Below are 6,000 nucleotides of genomic sequence, written 5' to 3'. Positions count from 1 at the left end.
CATCTAGATCATGAAAATAATATGATGATGATGATGTATTGTATTGTATCTTATATAGGTCACCTTCTAGTTCGAATACCTCAGATCCTCATGATAAAGCATTTCACCCAACATCAAAATATTTACGACTTCGTGATTTAGGGGGCAACTGTTATAGACATATTTGGGAACTGCAACCCCAATCTTATATGTCAATAAACCAAGGCTCTTTAACCCCTAAAAGTGTTGTTTCATACCCTAAAAGATCATGGTCAACTGATTACATCATTCCCCAAAAGTTCCACCTAAAAAACCACTTCGAATTGGCCAAAACTGAACCATACTGACTGCTCCATTATCAGGGTGCGATGCATACTAACTTCTACACTAGCCAAGTATGATGCATACTGAAGAGGCCTTATGTGGGGTGCGATGAGTGAGGATGGAAAAATGTCCGAGACAGTTTTCTAAGTGGATGCTCATGGAATCTTCCAGAAACTTCTCATATGACACTTGCCTCTCTGAATTCGCTTAGGGATGAGTAAGAGATCCATGAAATCTCCAAGTGGAACCAAGAAAAAACAATGGAATGACACTAATAAAAAACCCAGAGATGACTCACACCCTTGCAGACATCTATAAATGGATCCCTCAGCTGAGAGATCTAGAGGTTGGAATTTTGTAATTTGTAAGGAAGTGTTGATAGTTTGTCTTTGAGAAATAACATTGTATTATTGGGTGATCTTGCTTTTCATGAGGTGAAGAGGGCTTTGATGATGGGAGGATGATGCTGGATCAGATAGCTGGGTTGTAATTCTCCCTTCTATTATTAATAAAGTTCTTTGACTTTTCCTCCATACAATCGTGTGTTTTTGAATGCTATTGTATGATCAATGTATTTATGATTTTGCATTGTTTATGATATAATAGATCGAGATGCTTTGATGGTGCTTTGTTACTTTGTCTCTATAGGTATTCACTGAGCGGGATAATTAGGAGAAGAGGCGCAAGCTCTATCAAGGGAGAGAGAAATCAAGCAAGGAGTCAAGCGGAAGATCCAGTTTGGTCCCTTTGCTCCTCTCTTATCTATCATACATAAAGGAAATCACAAATTGCTTTGATTGTTTGTTTCTAGGATAGCTACCAATCCTAGTGGGGCTAGCAGATTGAAAAGACACTAGTTTTCTCGGAAACAGAGGCTTCAGAAAATAACATCATGTGGGTCGTCGATCACTGGATCAATCGTATTTTGGGAGGATTCATCGCTGAGTTCGTGATCGATAGGTCCACCAGTTATATTCAAGCAGAGCGCGGATTCTTCAAAGGAACAAGAGGTAAGTACCTGAAATCTCTGAAAACCTAGACTAAAATGCTAATGTGAGAAAAGTGGGTTATGCTTTTAAATCGATGTTTGGGACTACGCGAAGTGGAAGAGCATTCAGAAGAAATGAAGAATAAAGCTTTGAATACAATATGCTATTAGGATCTTCTAATAGCGATGACGAGGGTAATATTCTGAGAACATCATGAAGCACACTACAAATTGTAAGTTAGGGTATCATGGGGATACCTCATCCAACCACTCCACCTCCGCCTCCACCTCCATCTCCACCCCATCATTTAACATGGAGAATATGATGAAGATGCCTATGTTTAAGGGTGTGGGAGCTAAAGACCCTGAACAATTTTGGTTCATTGCAAATGTTGTATGGAAGGCACAACAGATCATCGATGCTTACATGAAGAAAGCACAACTAGTCACGGTGCTACAAGATAGAATGTTGAGTTGGTACATCAAATTCTACAAAGATAAGCCTAATGCGACTATGTTAGAGACCTGGTAAGTGATTAATAGTGAGTTTAAGAAGCCCAAATATTAGCTCTAGTCTGTAATAGAGCTCAAGGAAATACAGCAGAGGGTAAACGAGTCTGCGTGGGACTTTGATCAAATATTAAAATTTCTGATTCAACAGGCTAATATGACCATAACAAATACTCAACATACAGACTGATGCATTTCTTTTCTCCTACTGTATATGAGCTTACCATTGTTGCAACAGAAAATAGGAACCAAAGCAGAAGTAGTGGAGAACACCATGAGACTACAAGCTTCACCAGCGTAGGATACAAATATAGGGGTACAACATATTCAACCATAGCTAGCAATCTTGCATATGGAATTGTAGAGCCTGAAGAAGTGAAAGGAAGTCTAGCCTGAGGTATGCACATAAGTTTGGTGCCTAAAGAGTAAAGGCCAAGGTCATGACAAGGACCACTGCCCAGTTTATTAGAACTACTTCATTGGGGGTGCGGGGGGGGGGGGGGGGTCTTGTCCCTCTAAAACATGAAAACATCATTGGACCAACCACGGGGGTAGCCTTATGGTGTGCAATCTTTCAGGTAGTTGGGAAGGACGTGACTGATAATTGTCATCTCATACAAAAGTTTGTGCAGACACCATAGCAGTTATTTTGTACTTTCTATAAGTCAATTGGCATGATGAGCGCAATTGCCAGAGCTACGAACTAATGATGGAATAAACCCCTACATATATAATGCAGACAAAAAACTAGCCTCAAGATCAGGGCACGGGTGTAGCATGCGGAGGATTAGAGGGCTGAAGAAGAGGATGAGGAGGAGAAGCTGGAAGGGGTCATAGACAAATCATTTGTTATAATTGTGGTGAAGCTGGCCATTTTGTCTACGACTATCAGAATTCGACACATCCATCCTATCAGTATTGCCGAAAATTTGATCATGTTATAGAATATTTCCTAGTACTAATAGCCAGGATGCACGAGTAGAAGGCTTAAACACCTAAGCAAAATGTTTAGATAATGAGAGTGGAGCTTCGCGAATAAGAGCCTAGTATTAATATCGTAACGTGAAGTGGTATTTCCACAGGAGAAGATAAAGGAAAGCAGCTGGAAAATGAAGGATGGGTACACAAAGTTGTTGAGAAGGAACTTGGATTTGATCTAAACCAGGCTAAGGAAACCTTTATGCAAGCTAAAAAAAGCTTCACCGAGGCCTCTACCTTTGATAGCCAAGAGAAGTTAGGCGGAACTAACGAAGCACAGGATGTAGATCCTTCGCTATTAGCTACCTTTCTGAAGAACTTTATGAAGCTCTTACGAGATAGAAAGGTAGTAGAAGGGCTCCAAGAGTTAATTGATAGTTGTACAAGTTTAAGCCTCCTCTAGAACAGTGAATTGTATGAAAAATTGGAAAAAGAAAGAAATGAATAGGTCACAAAATGAGGCTAGCTGCGCAGAACTTAGAATACAAAATGGATTAGTTACTTCTTCATCTAGGATCTGATGCGAATGTGAAAACAAAGAAAACTTGGGAAAGAATGGGGAGACCTATGCTATAGTGGTCTCCTATCCAGCTTTGCATGGCCAATCAACAAAAAATCATTCCTATGGGGCACTTGTATCGGGTTACGGTGGATATTGAAGGAGCAAGTGCCTTCGTTGATTTTGAAGTAATCAAGATAGTGGATGATAGTAATCCTTACCCTGCACTATTGGGCATTGATTGGGCCTTCGACATGGATGCGATCATTAATATTAATAAATGTAGGATGACCTTTGACAGAGAGGCACTTCTGGTTATTGTTTTATTGGATCCAAATGAAGGTGCACGATACACAAAACCAATCTGCGATTATGAAGAAGAAGATAATCTAGACCAAATATATAAGATCACTGCCCAAGATGAGGACTGGATCAATCCTACAATAGATGAATGAATTACATGCGATAAAGATGGTTCCTGCACCTCGGATTCTGATGAAGAGCTTGAGAATTAGCAGAACATATTTCATGAAGTCTCCTTGCTGCATTGCAACATGTTGACAAAACCGTTGCGCTGCATATCTACAAAGGTACGAAATCTACCTCACTATGATGGTTTAGATTATGTTAATTTGTTTTTGGAAAAGTTTGAAAAGGAGATTCCAGAAGAACATCGGTTCCAGGCACTACATCTAGCACTTCACGCTACCTCCTCCCCGCTGGTGGGGTACGCATAAGGACAATTTGCTAATTGTAAATAATACATGCGAATAATGAACTTGAGGTTCAGGTACACCAATACCTATATGACAGAGAAATACACTGGAAAAGACGATCCGCTCGAGCATCTGGCATGGTGGATTAAAGCATGGGGAGAGAGTCCTCATCCTGAATGGGTGCACATGTTTTGTCACACTTTGGATACCATTTCGATGAATTGGTACCTAGAAGCGGAGCTACGCCATGGAATAGTCGAGTGGGATATCCTCAAGGAAAGTTTCTTACTAACCTTTAGGTTTGAGGATGGATTTGAATGTATTGATGAAGCACTCCAAGAAATTAAGGTTGCAACCTTTAGAATGCCTGAGGACCTGGTAGAATGGGTTTAACCAGACTGGAATATTTAGTTGTGCCATGTGCTGGAAAGCTATAACGTGACTACAGAAGAAGAAGAAGAAGATGATCTTAGAAATATCAGCATTCTAGAGTCTGAGGGACAACACGAAGTTGAAGGACGCAAAGCTGAAATCCCTGACACATCATAACCTTTGAAGACTAGATAGATAAACATTGGATCAGATGCACAACTAAAGTTTGCTAAAATATGCAACTATTGGGATGAGGATACAATTGATAAGGCTGCGAAACTATTGCGTGAATACCAGGACTTGTTTCCCACCAAGTTCTCAGATTTGAAGGGGATAGTTGGGGACATCGATGTGATGAAGATTACTTTGAAGCCAAATGAAAAGCCTGTAAAATAGTGACCCTACTGTTTGAATCCCAAATATAAGGAAAAGGTGTGCAAGGAGTTGGAAAAAGTTCTAGAAGCAGGGATCATTGAATCAATGGAGGAGTCAGACTAGGTAAGCCATATGGTAGTCTAGGAAAAGAAGCAACAAGATGAAACCCAGATATGTGTAGATATAAGGAACCTCAATGATGCATGCATCCATGACTCATTCCCAATGCTATTTACAGATGAAGTCCTAGAGAATGTTGGAGGGTAGGAAGCCTATTCATTCACTGATGGGTTCTCAGGGTACCATCAGATTAAGATCGCGCCCGAGGATTGTAGCAAGACTACCTTTGAGATGGAATGGGGATGTTTTCACTACACAGTAATGCCATTTGGATTGAACAATGCACCTGCGATCTTCTTATGGGTAGTATTTGAAGATTTTAAGGAATTCATCCACAAGTTATTAGAAGTTTACTTTGATGATTGGACTATATTGGGGTTGGTAAAGTGCCACATTGTGAGTTTGCGCCTTATGATGGGGACCTGTCGCACAGATTAGATCGCCCTGAAACTGAAAAATGCATATTTTGTGTTCCTTATGGAATATTGTTGGGTCATGTGGTTTGAAAGTGGGGATTCATGCTAGACTCTACAAAGATAATTATTATTCTCAATTTGGAGGCCCTGAAGAATGTAAACAGTTGCACGCGACATTGGGCCATACGAGATATTATTGAAAATTTATCAAGGAATATGTGCAAATAACTACACCAATGGAGAAATTGTTGAAGAAAGAGACGACATATTGCTGGGATAAAGAGTGTCATAATAGTTTAGATATTCTAAAGAATGAGATGGGCACTGCGCCAATTCTGGTATTTCCATATTGGAAAAAGGAGTTTTATGTTGATGTGGATGCTTCTTATATTGGGCTAGGTGGGATGCAGACCCAACCAGGTGAAGGTGATATTGATCATCCTATAGAATTTGTGAGTAGGAAGTTGTATAAGGTAGAGAAGAACTACTCGACTACAGAGCACAAAGACTAGATATGGTGTACATGCTACAGATATTGCGGCACTATCTATTAGGCGCACATTTCAAGATGTATACAAACCATTCTGCTCTAAAATACCTGGTCAATAAGCCTATGTTGTGGGGGGGATATATATAGATGGTTATTTATCTTTCAGGAGTACGATTTTGAGGTGATTGTGAATCCTGATGTTTCTAGGAAAACTAGTGTCTTTTTGAACAACT

Source organism: Pinus tabuliformis, chromosome X (assembly GCF_031772625.1).
Source record: "Pinus tabuliformis cultivar Carrire ecotype Pingquan chromosome X, CPIR1, whole genome shotgun sequence".
NCBI lineage: Eukaryota > Viridiplantae > Streptophyta > Pinopsida > Pinales > Pinaceae > Pinus > Pinus tabuliformis.
The sequence above is the reverse complement of the archived record's forward strand: the minus strand, read 5'-3'. Positions refer to the sequence as shown.